This window comes from Cyanistes caeruleus, chromosome 1 (assembly GCF_971803275.1).
Source record: "Cyanistes caeruleus chromosome 1, bCyaCae1.hap1.1, whole genome shotgun sequence".
Taxonomy (NCBI): domain Eukaryota; kingdom Metazoa; phylum Chordata; class Aves; order Passeriformes; family Paridae; genus Cyanistes; species Cyanistes caeruleus.
The window spans coordinates 90,100,964-90,118,456 of record NC_141701.1 but is presented as its reverse complement, the minus strand read 5'-3'; the positions used below and the strand labels follow the sequence as shown (position 1 = coordinate 90,118,456).

Below are 17,493 nucleotides of genomic sequence, written 5' to 3'. Positions count from 1 at the left end.
ACCAGCCTGTGTCAATTTAACCTTATACTCTCTTTTCCAACAATTCCTTGAATTTACACCTAGATTTTCTCTTTGGTATCTACAGCTAGTAACTACACCACCACATAACTTTCCTGTCACCGCTATCCTGAAGAAAATGAAAGCAACCCTTCAGCCAGCTTCTGCAGGATGAGCGACATTTGCAAGGAAACCAACTGTGCCGCTTTCTTTCAAAGAGGCTGAAATAGACAACAACACGCTTTCAGTAGCTGGTATATTACTAAAAAAAAAGAAAAAAAAGACCATGATGATTACATAATTGCTTTAAAATAAACTTCAAAATCTACAAACACACCCCTCCTTGTACTAGTCCCCTGACTCTTCTTCTATGCTAAAATACATATACCTCAACATATGGGTATATATTTTAATGCAATATACACTAGAGTAATCAATTTAAGGCTAAAAAAAAAAAAATAAAAGAGATTTTGAAAGGACAGCAAGGACAATTATGGTCCTTTAGACTTATGATAATCATATGACAGGGCATAAAATTTGAGGTTAGAATCCCCCTCAGAGTGAGAAAAAAAATCTTCCATTTCAGGAAAGTGAGTAACATCAGTCTCTGAAATTTGCTGTGTAGTATTTTCAGAAAAACATCTGAACTCTACAGAAATATTTCATCCACCTCTGAATGCACTACTTTCTTTGGCCTTTTCCCAGTTATTACCGGGATCTTCCCATTACTATTAAAAACAAACTGTTCTTCATTGTGAAGGAGTGAACTGCTCCCCCTCCTCTCCCAAGTTCCAGTGAGTGTAATTGTCACTAAGCACGGACACATTCGTATTAGAGAAAAAATGTTACATTAAAAAAAAATCCTTCACTCTAACTTCAGTATTTTTTCAGGAGTGCTTTCCACATATGTTAAAAAGTTACTTAAATTAGCATCTGCTATTTAAAATTTGTGCCTTTGAAAAATAACAGCAGCTGATCAGCACACAAAACCGTGATATTCTCATTTTTTGCATCTTTTCCAAGCACTGAAGATTGGTAGGCATAAACAAATAGAAATGGAATCCCTCCACTTCACATCCTATTGACATTATGAGCCACTCATTAGAAGTGGGAAAAGACTTATGATTTGGGAGTTTTCCTACATCACAAGATTTTGCAGCCAACTCTCCAGAATAAGCCAAGGAGGCTCTTTCAGGTCCCAAAACATTTATGTGCTTAACTTTAGGGGCTCCAGAAGTGAGCAGAACTACTCAGATTTACAAGTTAAACAGCTACCCAGCCAGAACTGTAATCCACGCCAGTCAGCAGTGCCACTGTTAACTGTCTGGAGGAGCTGAATTTGTTCCCTCTGTCCCACAGCTTTCCCTTTCTTTTTATTTCCAGAAGCAAGATGAAAGATAAAAGGGCCTTCTGCTATTTGTACTAATCACCTGTTAGTCACAGGAGTCTGAAAGGCAAACTGACACATCCACTCATTTTTACTGTTTCCAGTATTTACAGTATTATTTCTCTAGGACTATGAAGCAGCTGCCAGTGATTACTAGAATTTGGCATGTAGAAGCTCATGTATATGAAAAAACCACGATCAAACAATATGCAGCTCATTAAAGAAAGTTTGTAACTCCGTTCCCTGCCCTAATACTTTGTTTTTATCTCCTGGAAATATTTACCACACCACCTGATTAGACTGAGCTGCTTATGTATTTTGAAAATACAAATTATGCCATCAGTCATTCGTGGTATGACAGTAAACGTGCAATTATACAACTCGGCAAGCTCCCGCAGTGCACCAAGGCAGGCACAACCCAGCCCCGAGTGCCAGCACAGCACAACCAGACTACCCAACCTTTATTGATCTTAAATGAAAACTCGGGCACTAAAACAGCCCACACGCTGAAGAACAAAGCTTGGACTGGCTGTAACACATTCACCAGAGCAATCAGAGCCATGTCTTTCCGGTCTGCATCTGCAGGCAGATGAGAGGGAAGCACTTGCAGAGGAAGGAGTGACTGCACACTTTCCTAGATGTGTAACAATTCGACCCTGAGTTGGACTTCTGTGCCAAGAAGTTAATGGACCTCAATCCCATGTTAAAGCCCATTGTCACTCTTTCTTGTCTCTCTTCTTTGATTTTGTTGTGTGCTTTTATGGTCCTCTATGTGGGGATTCAGTCCTTCGCATACATGCAGAACCGTACAGCCAGGGTGTCACCCTTGGCTTGCAGGAGTAGGACCCAACTCTTTTCGACTGTGACAGCTGAACAGAGTTTGCCCTGTGACCACCAGGACTGACAGGTAGCTTAAGAACCGTGAGAAATCTACCCTTCAGCTTTTACTTTGGTCCTCCTTATCACACTTAAAGCCCCTCCCTACACAAAACTGGCAATAATATTTATAGTGACCTAGAAGGCAGAAAAGTAAGAAATTACAGTGTACATATAAAATTCATGCTGCTGTATTTATTTCAAGTCTCATGAATCTATCATAGCACAATTAAAACTCCCCCAATGCTAAACAGCTGGTTTCCTCTCTGTTGATGTGATACACTATCTTGATTCACATGATACTGGATTCGCCCAGGGCTGCAACTCATTCAGAAAGCTAGCACAAATGCCATGTCCCATTTAAAATCCAAATGAGGTTTTAAAAGATCAGCCTACATCTACGTAAACTTCATTCCTTACTCCTTCAGAGTGGAGAACATAATCTGAGCAAGCCTTTCCACCCTCAGAAGTCCCAGCTGATGGTCAGTATGACTGGCATGACACAGGTAGCTGCAGAGGACTGATCTCTGCATCTCCTCGTGATGTAGAAAGGAAGAAGCAATTGGTCCCACACAGATCTGCACGGCACCAGAGATCTATTTATACAGCTCTAACCGGCTGAAACTCTGCACAGAAACTGCAGCCATCTCTTCAGCTTTCAAACTGAAGAGGGGTGGATGTCTCTAATTCTGATTCCCATGGTGTTCCCTGCAAAAATGACAATCATTTTAATTTTGCGTGGGGTAGAGCTGCTGGCATGTTTCGCACGTCTTTTCCCTACACCAGCTTCAAGATTCTTACACCTCAAGGATTATCAGCTTTGTCACTGGGTTTTAGATTCCACATCTACGATTTATAAAATGGCCACCCTAATTAAACTGAGGGGGTAACACTTCCCCACTAAGTTCAATTAACCAGTAGGCACTGCAGCTCTCTCTTTTCTCTTTTTTCCTTCTTTTTCTTTTTTAGCATATGACAATAATAAAACAATCAAAAAAAGGTAATTTAGAGTCATACTATACCCAACTGTCATTTGTAAGACTTTACTGTATCATTAGTCAGAGCTTCTGGTGACAATATAACCCACAAGGCTGAAACCTGAGTGGTTTATACATGTCATCAAAGCCTTAAAAGATAAAAATGCCATCTTAGAAAGTGGGAGTATTTAATTTTTTATAATACTTTTGTACTAGTATAAAGCATTCACTTAATTTAAATCAGTGACTTCTTTTCTTAAGGTATTTGTATCTGTTTGATCTTTTACAAATATCTAATTCTTTTTTTCAGATCTAATAGTGCTGAGTACTTTGAAGACAATTTGCCAGGGCTTATTAATTAGAATTCTTACAAATCTTTGGGGGTTGGGTTTGCTGAGAGGTTTTGGGTTTTCTGGGTTTATTTTTTCTGGAAGGGAGTGGGTATACTGTGTTAGATTTTGTTGTTTGTTTGTTTGTTTGTTTTGCTGGGTTTTTTTTTCTTCCCTCCAAACCAGGGCACAGCACTGCAAATGCAAAATTCCAATCACCTCCCCCAGATACCAAATTCTTTTCATGAAGTGGCAGATTAGTTATGTTACTTGGTAACAGCTGTATGGTGTAGTGGCTGCTACTAGGTCTGTACAAACACATGTCCACAGGCTAGAAAACAAAACCAGACAACTTCTCAGCTAATGCAGAAAGGCTGAACTCCAATGAAAACTAGCTGTGAAGGAATGCTGTGACTCAAACTCATAGCTGTGGACATTACAGAGAGTTATACAGTACTGATTATTACATATCAGAACTTGATTACTGACTTTCCTAGTATTGAAAATGCTCATAAAAATGGTAAGTTATAAGAACATTAAAACATATTTTAAAAATCACTGAAAGTAACTGGACAAATTGGTTAATTTTATGACAGTTTTCCATTAGCTCATGTTGCTCCACTGCAGTTTCATTGTATTCATGGACACACACATATGCATGCACACACACACAATTTGGGAAAGTGGAGGAAAAGGAAGAAAATTGGTTTTATGAACAACCAGAGAAGTAGAAATTATAGAACAGACTCAGAAGACCGATGAAGCACATGATTGACTTCCATTATCTTCAGCAGAGCTTGACTACAGTTGAAGTGCTTTAATGAACGAGGGCCCCCAAAACACAGTGCTCCTCAGCCCGGTTATCTGATCATGGCTTCATGTGAAACAAAACACTTGAAAGCAACTAAAGGTAAGGAAATGCTCAGGTTTAGCAGATGAAAGCCTCGTAGGAATTCTACTACTTAAGAAAAAACCCACAGTGGCTTCCTAAATTTTCATCACCCCTAGCAGCTTTTGAATAATGCAATGGTCTTTCTGACAGCTTCATAAAACCGTATGTAATCTGCACAAGAAGTTCTACAATGTCTCAGCACTTCCTGGGGACTCAGAGCAGTAGGGTAGCCTTGCAACACAAGCAGAGATTAATCATTTTCTAATGCACAGTAATAAATAATGTATCCCCCATAGTACATAAATTAAAGCTGTAATTTCATCCAAGTTCTGTGATGACACCAGAAGCCCAAGATGGAATTTCAACCTCGTTATGACCAGTCAGGATACACATTATTCCTAAAATTATGATCTGAGAGTTTATCATGAACTGGAGTTCTGAAGGCATTACCAAAAAAAGAAGGATATGTAATTACAAGCAGAAAATAAAATTATTAAGTCAGATATTGTTTGCAGAACTTGCTAAAGTAAGCAGTAAATCTCATCCCTCAAAAGCCCACTCAGCATATTTATAGCAAGGCAAGCAAAGATCACTACTACTATCAAAAAACTGAAAGTTGTTCTAGTACCACAGGGCAATGCCTCCACCACAGCAAACATAAAAAAACTACATGCTGAAGTTCAGGTTTTATGTTACAAAACCCCTAAAATGCTGAATATATGTCCTCCTACCACCACACCCAGCATTTCACTCAGAAGTCAAACAAGTATTGCACAGGTGCACAACAGGTATAAAATACCAGGATAAAGACACAGTCTATCTCAAATCCACATTCCTATCTGACAAGAAAGCTACTGAGCAAAACAAAATACTCACAATGAGAAGTTTTATCCTTCTGATGAAAATACATATATATGTATACACACAGTTTATACAGTGTAAAGGATCTCAAAAATTTTCATGAAGAACATCCTCCTAGTATTTCTCCTGCAGATAATTTCAAGAAATCCTATGAAGACTCAAATGATATTTTACAAGTCTAACAAGTATTTTAATGCAAATAAGGTTTGAAGTATGAAGACCGAGAGCCAAAATAATCATCTATATAGAGTTAACTGTTATATTCACCCTGACTTTTGCTACCAATTCCCATGATTTTCAGCAAATCCCACAAGATTTCAAGGATGTCTGGAGCCAGCTTTCTTTCAGAGACAAGAAGAAAATAACTTTCTGACCGCCTTACACAAACAAGGCATGAAATTTCACAGGATCATTCACGGCCTGGAGTGGTTCCATGTTCTGAACTTCTTCGCGTGGTATTATTCACAGATTTATCTTATCCCCTCTCCCTCCCACCACATTCTTGATAATGTGAGACTCATAAATCATGCTCACTGTCTCTTGCTTTCTCCCCCCACCCCACACTTCACTTAGGTTTCTACCTTAGATAGCTATAAAGAAAAAGTAAAGGAGGGGAAATGTGAAGATTATGAAAAAAAGTCAAATAAATTAGTGCAGAAAGTTGATTTTTGAAAGCTTAAAATATTTAAGCTCAGAGAAACAGTTTTTGAATATCTGATGCTTCCCCACAAGTCACTGTATTATTTGTTCCTTCCAACTCTTCCTCTTTCCACTTCCCATTTCTATAATGGTAAAGTGTTCAAATCTGAATACCTGAACTTATATTTTCTATAATCACATTTAAGCACCTTAACAGCAACATTTCATATTCAAGGGGCCACTCACCCAGAGAAGGCCACTAATTTTTCTGTTCTTTTTTAATCTCTCTGATAACCAGCAAAATTTAAAATCTGCATATAAATATTTATGTACCTACATCTGCATTTGAGGATGCATTTTCCACAAACCTATTTCCTCCCTTTTTGCATTCCCTGACTATTCACACGAACAAAAAAAAAATACCAGAAATCATGAGAAAAGGACAAGGAAAGCAAGACAATTGTCTAAAGCTCCTTGCCTCCATGCTTGCTCCACAAGAAGCATATCATCACCTCTAAATAGCAACCTGAAACCTACTCAAGAGACTTACGTAAGTCGTGAGTCAAGAACTAAAGCAGCGAGTGTCAAAACATTCAAAGACACAGTACCCTCTGCTCCTAGTAGTAAAGGAGTAACTGCTGAGAATATGCAAAGATGATCACTGCACTGGAGAAAAATAGCAGTAAAAACTTGTCACGGGATCAACAAAATCATAGAATGGTTTGGGTTGGAAGGGACATTTAAAGAGTTATTCCAAAACTTCCCTTGCCATGTGCAGAGACATCTACCCTGGGTTATGTTGCTGAAAGCTGACCATTCGAAACTCAGCCACACAAACTGAGCTACAGGCTTCAGCAACAGTAGCACATTGCTAGAAACCCTTTGACCTAGTATGATCTTGGAGGCTTATTATGTCTCAAAGAACAATATAAGCTCCCACAAAAGTGTTAACATAATGCCCAAAGCATGCTTCCATCTGCCTTTTATTGGGGACTCAGAGAAAGTGACAATTTTCTATGGAATCTCTTAGAGAGTAGGTTATGTTGCTCATGAAATATTGCCCACAAGGAATGGCAATCCAACACAGAGACTGAAAGGTGACCCTGTAAATAAATGTCAGCTGCAAAATCAAATGCCTCTCCTGAACAAACACTGAAATATTGACAATGTAAACAAAATACAGAGAAGAGAAATAATTCCCAAATGAAAAAGAAAGAAGGAAAAAAACCTAGAGGGAATATGGGAGGGAAGGGCACATGGCAAACTTAGGTTACTGTAACTCCAACCAATGCAGGCTCTTCCCATTCTCATCACCAGACCCCATCTGTGCCTAAGTGTAAATGGAAGGGTTACCTATCATGTTACCTATCACCTTTCTTCATGCAAATGTCATTTAATATATTCTGAAGACTATATAACTTAATAATTCAGAAATTAATCTAAAATTATGCTTATATAACATGTACCATATTAATTTACATTCTTACTGCACTAGTCATACAAACACATACAATAATTGTTGCTCAGAATGCTTTTCTCCTGAGAATTGTTACACTTGCACTCTAATTTAAAGGCATTCATAAAGAATCTGTAAAATCTGAGCCTGTTAATAGGCTGTAAAACTAGCCTATTAGTTGTAAAATTAGCCTATTAGCCTTCTTTCCCTCATTGTTAGATCAACACATAAGACACTTGGCTGAGGACTCAGAAGCAGTGAAAATTTCAGTGCTTGCAATCCAGGGAGAGAAGCAGGACTGCAGAACTGTGTAATTACAAGAAGAAAGAAGAAGTACAATTGAAAGAGTCCCTATTTCTGACACAGCACATCTCAGAAGAAACACCAGCACCTGTCACAATTAACTGTGTGGTGAGGACTTCCCTACTGACACCGTATCCAGAGATGTGGATTTTTCATCACATAGAATTTCCATTTGCCTTCTGGAAAAAGGAAGAAGGAGGAGGGATGAATTATTTTTTTTTTCACAACATTTTAAAATTATTTAACTCCACTAACTGAAAAAGTTACCATTAACTTATTGCATTGTTGCAATACAGGCACAAAGAATCCAAAAGCAGAAGCTCTTGCTGCTTATCTGACTATAGGGGCTGATTTGTTCCTGACAAAATATAGGACAAATGAACATACTGCTAATGCATACTGTGTTAATTATTCTGCAGTGCCATGTAGTAACCCTGACGGAAGTTCAAAGGAGTTGTGACAGATACGGATGGAAACAGTAGTATATATAGTTTAAATTTGCATTCAGTCATTTGCAGCTATAACATGGGAGAATTGAGTTGCAAGGCTGCACTGCTGCCTAAATGATCACACATTATGCTACCAGATTAAATACTCTTGTGAGATAAAACACTGTAGAGGGCTGAAGTTCAGAAAATCGATTTCAACACTGTTTTGTAAACCTCAGTACAGCTCCAACTCTCTGTTATTGATACCAATTAAATGGACCACATTTACATTGCTAATCCACGCCAGGCTTAAAAAGTCAACCAGTTAGTGCACAACACTGAGAGCAACGGAGGGCCTGCAGACACTTACAGACAACATGTTGCCACAACAACGCTTTAATTTAGAGGAGGAAAAAGTACTGGCCTCTGGAGTTGTAAGAACCACCCAGAGACAGGAACTGTGAGTACATAAATAAGCAGAAGCAATTCTATGAGCCTACACAAAGTGATTTCAAAAACTCATCCTCCTCCCACATCTTTACCAAAAAGCAGCCGGGTGAGCTGAGTGGCAGCAGCCAGTTGCTGTCTGGGACCCCTACAGGGTCCTGAAACTGGACCCTGCAAAACCCTGCTCAGCCCAGCTACCCGGACATCCATGCCCAGCCTACAGCCCATGGGACACAATGCTGACCCCCAAAATGCCCAATCCAGCTTGTCGCTCACTCACCCTATAGCATCCTTTGCCCGTGGAAAAACTCGGCTGATGCTGCCTCACCCCAGGGCACCTTTGGCTCCCACAAGCCCACAGCAAGTTGTGGGTTGCAGTACAAGAGGGGTTTGATGCTGAGCCTCTCTGAACACAGCAGATCCCACGGCAAACTCCACCTATCAGGGAAAACCCAGGGTCAAACCACTGCAGCTCACAGTTGCCGAGCTGACACAATGCACTCCTCAACACAGACACAACTGAACATATCAATGGTACATATAAGCTTTCTCAGTAAAAACAGATCTGCATGCATTTACAACATAACAGCCTTCTGTTTTGATGCTGAAGTTTTGTTACCTCCCCCACGCTCCCTGAAATAAATATATTTTAAGAAATTCTGTTGACTTTCTTCAATCATTAATCACATTGTACTAATAAATGTTCTGACAGTGACATTGTTTAAACAACCTCTTCTCCACCCAAAATCCACTGGCAAAATCCACATGTAAGCTGACCATCGCATAACCCTGCTTTTGAATGCTAATTGAAATCCACTTCCCCCAGCCAGCACAGTAAAGAGCTACTCTTTGGGAGGGGGACTGCAGAAAAGAAATGAGAGAGGGGCCTTTTGAGGGGAAATAAAAATAGGATCCCTTGATCCCACCATGACACGGCCCAGACATTCTCCCTGTGGGGGAAGATAATGTTTCTTACAGCAGTGAGAGTTTTTATAACGTTTTCTTCTCCTTTTTTTCCCCCTGTGCAACTTTGCTTCCTGAAGAATGCTTTATATAAAAGACATGACATTTGGCAACCCAGCTCTGCTGCTTTGAGAAATTCTTTGGCAAGCACCCTACGTGCTGACTGCATTAAGCACATCAGTTTATTTATTTATTTATTTATTTAGGCAGAAGTCAGAAGGAGCAAGCCATAAAATTAATACACAGCACAGTATCACTTCATCCAGAAAAAATGGAAGAGGAGATGGGGAAGGAGGAGCTGGAGTTTCTTCTTTTGAGAAACCTCATCACGGGAGCAAAAATGGTTCTCCAACCTCCAAGTGTTGTTGCTGTTCTGGAGCATACACAGTGATTCTCAGATCTCAAGGCATTTAGGGAACATCAATTAATTAATTAATTAAGACTGGATTCCACATCAAAGGCAGGTATCATTACACATCTATTTTGCACATGGGTAAAACGAGCCGCAAAGTGAACCTAAGCTTGTCCCGAGGCAGGAAGCACCGCCTTGCTCCTGCTGAGGGAAAGCCACCCTGCCGTAGAGAGCAGGAGGTCTCAGCACTGGTCACCTGCAGACCCACAATTTCCCCCCTCATACCAGGATAGGAAACAGAAAATAGAGATACTTCTACATGCCACCAAGGGTGCAGCCCATATCTGTGAGGCACAAGCACCCATAAGCCCTGATTTCCTTTGCTCTGCATCGTGTGCCCATGACATACCTCAGCACCATTAGCAGCAGGTAAAGGACAGCACTGTGTATATATAACCAGGGTCATGGGCTTGGAAAAGCAAAATCTCCAAGGGTCAAGGACTCCAATGAGCAATGCCTGTCTCCTAGTCAGATGCCACATGCTGAGCAGGAGTGCCTTACATTTATGGTTTGGAGTTATGGACTGCTCACAAGAGAATGAGATGCTTCTCAGAAACAATGGAATATTTTTGCTTGTGATCATCATTAGCTCCATTTATTTACACCAGGAGCCAACAAAGCTTGGCAACACACTGCCAGGGACACCCAGCCACAGCAAATTCACAAAATCATGAAGTTTTCAAGCTAAACAGGAAGGAGAGATGGGAACTGGAGAGGACATGACATGCCTGCCCAGAGACAGAAGCTGCCCGTCCCACAAGCTTGGAAAGGTAAAGCTCCTGCACTTACCACATATCCTCTGGTATTTTCAAGCTAAACTGCTAGCAGCAAAGTTTGCCCCAGTCTGTCCAAGGCATTGTTTAGCACACAAACCAGAAGAAATGTTGAAACCTTTACCTGTTTTAACACTGAAAAGTGTTTTCCACACGCAAGTCTAGAAGACACAGACATGTGTTCTCATCTGTTGCGTGCGCCCTGATGTAAAAAAGAAGTCTAACTTTTTTCCTAGAAAAGAAAATCTGGAACAGCAATCTAAACCTGCCTGGTGTTTGCTAGAAGAATATGAGGACAACTGTTTTTCTTTTAAATAAAAGTCTTGCATTACCCTCCCTTCCTGTTCTAAAACTTCTTCCAAGAATTTCTTTCCTTCATTTCTAGGCCAATTTTTATGATATCCAAGTAGTTATCACAACAGCACTATAAAAGCACAACTCTTCAAGGTTTATTCAGAGCAAACAGACCTCAACCAGACTGCCAGTTTTGGCATAACTTTGGCATGACCAAGGACTCAGTACAGTAAGATACAGAACTCGACATCAGTTAAACTGTACAGCAACCTCTGCCAATCATCTGTCCTCAGTGAAACATGAACCAGGCTCGCCTTTGAAAAAGATTCAGGGACCTCAGCACCAAAAAGGGCCAAATGCACACAAATCTGTCCACAAAGAAATCACTTGCAAAATTCCCCTCAACTGAAGCAAGGAAATAGCAAGCCTTCAGTAGCACCACTCAGTCATTCTCTTCATCCTGAAAACAATGCACTAGCACTTTAAGTGGGGATTTCAAGCTTGGTGAAATGAATTACTGATGCCCACACAGGACACACACCTTGGTCTACAACCTGGCTCTGAAAGTATAGGCCAAAAGCAAGCAAGGGAGACTTCAGCACAAGTGGTTTCAAGCTATGGTCTCATTAGCTCGACACACAGGCTTGAAAGCGCACATAAAATATGAAGTCAAGGGGTTTTGGATCTGTGTGCTACATATCAAAATACAAAGATGCACACGTTGTCCCAGTGCAAAATTTCACACAAGCACATTAATAAACACATATGTGTTTAAACAGAGAAACAAAAAAAATATTATGCACCAAACACATCTGTGATGGTGACTTAGAGGAACTATCATATTTTAGCACAGACTGGCAATCTCACTAGCTTGAGGTGCACAGTACAGAGATGCTACGAAAGACAAAATCACACAGCTTCAAACTTACGTACAAATATTTTACTTGAAAAGATTATGACAGAGAGAAAAGACTTGGAGGTAAAGGGTAGGAAAAGGATACAACACACGAGAGAGGGACAAGACTGGGTTGTTTTTAGCTTAACACTTGCCAAGTGAAAAAGCAAACATGAGTCATAGTAAAGGTAACTCAAAGTGTGATGTGACTGCAATGGAGAGCTGAGCAGACCACACTGCATGAGTCAGCAGCACAGATAAAAAGGGTGATAAGAAGCAGCAGATGGGACATGTCTTTACTAAAACAACCCTGCAGGACACAGGCCTTCTTTGCTCTAATGAAACGGCCGTGCCAAGCTGCCACACGCTGGCTCGTACACTTGCCATCCTGTGAATCAAAGAAGGCCACGCATGGTTAGAAAAGCAGCAGGCAAACAGCTGCCGACAGATCCACAGGCATAAAAAAAAAAAGAAAAAGCACAGAAAGCAACGCAACAGCACCGCCCCGCCACTCACACACCCTGACGAGTGCCTGGGACACCACCCTCCAAACCACTCAGGCATCGGGGTGGGGAGGAAGAGAAGAGGGGAAGGAAGCTGTCACTGGGATCATGGCATTCAACCTGGCCGTCAGCCAGCTTCTCCCTTCCTGCGAGTCAGACTTGGCTTTCCCGGTGGGTGCCGAGGGCAGGCGGCTGCAGGATGGCCCCAGCCCCCTTCTGGCTCTGCTGCATGCACCTGCAGAGCCCGCAGGCAGCTGCGCCCGGACAGCTCCTACGTGTCTCAAGAAGCCAAAAGGGCAGCTGGGGCTACTTGCAGAGCTGAACTCCAGTGGACCTGCAGCTCAGGTGGCTTTGCAAAACTCACGTTTAAAGCCTCATTTTTATTTTTTTTATTTTTTTTTTTTTTTCAGGGCTGCAAACCCTGTTTTGCTGCAAGAGCAGAACATGTAGCCCCGTGTTCTTGGGTAGCAGATATGCAAAGGCCACATTACCTGCAAAATCCAAATGCTGCCCTGGCCACATCAACAACCTGCAGTGGTGGTTCCTCACTGTCAGGATCCCTCCACTTCTGAACCTGGTCAGGAAAGATGAAGGTCCTCTGTCACAAGCTCAAATGAGTACAGAGACAAACATAAGGCAAAGCTCAAATCAGCTTTCATCTCACTTCTTGGATGAGGTAAAATTATACCCTGCCTGTAAGGGGCAAGATGGAAAGTAAAATGCTCTATTTTTAGACACGAGATCCTGCTTCATCAGGTTCATCTAATTTCTAAGAAACAAACTTTGGCAAAGGTCTGCAGCTGAAGGGGATGAAACATGACTTGTTTAATTTCTTTTTTAGTGCAGCTCATAGCATGACTAGCATAAATCTAAGGAAATCTGCTTTAGCCACATAGACATACCAGCTGTTTTATTTGGGATAGTCCCTATATTTTAGCAATATAAATATATATAGAGAGAGAGTTTGCTTTCCCGAATCTGTCCTGCCAAATATGTATGTTATGTCCAAGCATTTCAATGGAGTTAGAAAGTTTGTCTATTCCTCCTGCTCCAAACATTCTTATTTATAGATTTCAAAATTTGACAGGTAAGTCGAGGAAGAGCAGTTGCTGAGCCTAACACACTCTGCACAGCAACAGATCTGTTGTAACAGATTACAGGCAGAGAGAGAGACAGGAAAGTGTTGTACTTTCCTTCTTTACACAAGTCCTTGCTTTCAAATGCAGCTTTATGGAGACAACGACAGCAAGGGCTTGTCTAAAATAAAGCTGGACTGACAGCCAAATCTCACTGCAGCCCCACAGACAAGACAGCTTGGCTCTGCACTTTGGTCATGCACTTTCCTAACCAAACTATGTATATTCCAAGAAGTAGGGAGAGGAACTGCTCCCCTACAGTCATCAGGAACATTAGTGAAGGGGGAGGGTGGTCAGCCTGTATGAAAAACAGTAAAGTTATTTATTTCCTGACAGTTTAAATCTCATCTTAGAGGCTTCAATAGCTGATATTTTCTGGCATGCATGCAGTGGAACTCCTTTTGTTACTCACTCACAGAAGGTCCCTCTCAGCTGCCTGCAGTTAAGTATCTGTGCTCCTGGAATCCACCCTGCCCTGCCCACCATTCGCAGGCTGTAGCAGCCAGTGAATCAATCTGCAACCACAAATTACTGTGTTGGCCTTCCCCTTGTAAGTCTACAAACATACTCCTGATTATAGCATCCACTAGCAAGCTGTTTAAAAAAAACAAAACCAAAAAACCTCCAAATACAAAAACCACACCTCCAAAAGATAAATGCACAGGATTCATGGAAGCTGATGCACCATTTCCCCCCCAGTCTAATCTTTCCATTAGCCCTTGAAGGGTTTTGACCATGCAGAAACACCCCTATGCTCATTTTCCTGCTGGGTTTCACACTTAGTGATTTTCTTTGAATTCATGATGCAAGTGCTTCTATTTCTTCTGCAGATGATTCCTGAAATCACTGTGCAATTTGCATGTGGACATACAGTGTCGACTGACCTGAACACAATTAGTAACAAATTGTGATCAGAACTCAGATGCAGACTCAGTGAGGACTCTCTCGACCTCAGCCTGGAAGACAGTGCTGCACCTCCTTAACTCCCACCACAGGGCTCTCAGGCCCCCAGTGCAGAAACTGCTAATCAGTGACAGATGGATGACAAACCATGACTGATATCTCTGTAAAAAGGTTCCTCATCTCCCAGCCACAGCCCCTGGCAATACTCACACTTCTGAGCATCACCTTTCAAAAGGACACATCAGATGCACCCTCTTAGCTGAGCTCCAAGATACAGTTAGGCAAGGGTGACACCCTGCATCAGAGGCAGCTGAGGATGGGCATCAAGCTAGGAGAGGAGAAGGAAAAGGTACAGGGAGGTACATGAGCTCTGAGAGGGAGCACAGAGCTCATGATGCTGAGAGTTAACCAACACAGTACATGTCACGAGCAGCAACTTCTTCCCATGCATGAACTCTGGCCAGGAGCAGTGCTGGGAAGAATGTACAGCCAAAATCAGATTGAAGGAGATAGAAGAGGGGCAAGCACCCAATACTCCACCCATGCCCATCTCTGAAGATTTATCTCAGCACCACATCATCGATTCCTTCCCCAGTTTCCAAGAACTGGCTTTTCTATACACACTAGAGAAAGAAAATTAGTTTTTCCGTTTTTCCAGCATCTTTCCTTCCAGCTCGTGTTTGCAAAGCTCTCTGAGAAGAAAACTGCCAGACCCCACAAGTGATCAGTGTTATCACACTTGATCCATATGTGCCTTGAGCTTGCTGCTGCCCATGGGACCAACAGCCATCACTGCTGTTCCTGGAAGAGATTATGTAGCATATCAGAAACAAAATTACTAACTTTATTCCTAAAATCTCTCAACATTCCTCAGTCTCAGTTCCTCATTTACAGCTGGATGAATCCAAAAGACAGAGTCACTTTTGCAAGATCCAAGAATGTGAACACAATAGCAAAGCCTCAAGCTCTGTTCCTCTCCTCGGTCTGCTACACAACCCCCTCTGGGATCAGTGGAGATGATCACCAACCACCTTCTGCATACAATATGTAAGTGATTTCCTTCTCATGCACCTATGTATGTAAATTAAGACATACTCTAAACTAGGTTATGACAATGTATAATACATTCAAATATTGTATCTAGTGAAACTGTTCAAATTCAGGGTTGTTTGAGCAACATTTAGAGAAGGTTTCCTGCTGAAGCCACAAAGAAAATCAAACCTCAAAACTGCTCTCAGTTACTGACTATACTTCTTAAGCCAGGCCTGCCAGACAGCCTGCAGCAGCTTGCAGCAGCAGAGTCTTCTTCCAGGACAGAGAGGGTATCTGTCATGTCAGTGCATTTAGCAGGCTGAGTTAAATAGCTGGTTCAAACAAAAAAAAAGAAACTGGAAGTTGTAGATGTAAGGAAACAGGAGTTAAAATAATTTCTTAACAGAAGTGAAATGCAAGAGTTCAAGACCTATGATTCCCAAAAGTCTTATCTAAGATACTGTGACCAAAAAACCAAATTTGATTTAATAACTACAATTAACTGTTCCTTTTAAACATTACTTAATTTGAATGCAAAACAGGTTGAATTTTTTTTTTTTTCTTCTCCCCTTCTATTTCTCAGCTCCTATTTTAAGGAAGCATTTAGCTGCATGGCAGAAATGTTTCAGAATCTCCTTTCTGGGCATTTTTGTTGAATGTTTATTTTAATGTGAATATAGCCTGATACAAGTCACATGAAAAAATCTGATCTAGTCAACAGTGAACAGAAAGCACACCACTGATTTTAAAAAAAATAAAAAAACTAGAGGCCCACAGAAATCTGTGTTGGAGGAGATTAGTGGCAGAACATCTGTAGAAATACAATGTAGTAAAAGTTTAAAAAAAGATATATTAAATTATTTCAAGTACTGAAAGCATTTTCTTCTTTAAGGACTATAACTAAAATGAGTAAATGCAAAGCAAGATTTAGAAGCTGATGATTGCTGATTTTAGTCACAATTGAAACCAGCAATTTAAATCCCCTGAAGAACCTCCACAGGAAGAGCAGTGCTGATTTATTTCTTATGAGATGGGACACTCAAGATCATGAAGAACATTAGTTTTCTGATGCAAAGCAGATACACTGGTACAGAGACAAGTGCACACTGCTATTCCATATTTAAAAAGGCAAGAGACTAAAATATATGCACATATGTGCACGTGTGAATACGTGTCCTCATTTTGTTATCACACTCGATCAGGACACAGACCTGCATAGCAGCAGACTAAGAAGAGGAATCTCTTGCAAAGAGGTAATGAGCAGCAACTCCTGAGTGCTCAGGGCAGCTCTTCCAGGTGCAGCAGCACCAGGAGTGGCTCAGCAGCAGGTCCCCTGGCGTACACACAGCACTGCCAGGCCAGAGCTGCAGCGCCAGGGACACGAACGCACGGTGATGTCTGACTCCTTGGGGTTACTGTGGATACTGCCAGGATTACAATAAGCCTTGCTAAATCCGTGCTGGGCACATGGTGACTCTGCACCATCCTCTGCCAGTGCTCCTAGGCCCAAGATGAGGGCGACAAAACATCCCTCAGGACTGTCAAGCCAGAGGCTGCACTGAGCAGGACACAAGGAGCCTAGCTGCTCTCACCTGGATGCAAACTGGCCCTCCCAACTTGGGTTCTGTAGCAACTCCATCATCCAGCTTGTTCTCATGCATCACAGCACCACATGAGACATCCTCTTCCCTGTCATGCATAGTGACAAGAACAAGGGAAACTGTGTTTCAAAAAGAAAAGTGAATTTTTGTTCTATAGCAGAAACAGTTGAAAGACTTCAGGGGATCTGCAGAAACTTTTAAAGTCATAGAAGAGATCCTCCAATGAAGAAAAAAAGGAGGAAAGTATCCATGGGGAGACCACAAGGCATTTCTTTAGGCACTTAATGTAACATTAAGACAACAGAGAGTAACTGGTGTATAGACACCAATGAGGTAATTAAAGCTTCTCAGCCTGCTCCGTACTCCACATAAAAGAAGCACACAAGTGC

The 17,493-nt window shown here is 41.3% G+C and overlaps 1 protein-coding gene across 13 annotated transcripts in view; it reads right to left on the bottom strand.

The window, feature by feature from the left end:
* ATXN1 (ataxin 1) overlaps nt 1–17,493 on the bottom strand; it is a 474,819-nt gene that overhangs the window by 162,582 nt on the left and 294,744 nt on the right. For 5 of the 13 annotated variants that reach the window (XM_086841784.1, XM_086841792.1, XM_086841760.1 and 2 more), the window contains one exon: nt 12,924–13,006. The exons of 7 other annotated variants lie outside the window; for them this stretch is intronic. The gene's annotated coding sequence lies outside the window, so the exon portion shown is untranslated. Of the gene's footprint in view, nt 1–8,872; nt 9,031–12,923; nt 13,007–17,493 lie in introns of all 13 variants that reach the window. One more of the 13 variants, XM_086841819.1, reaches the window with a different exon arrangement.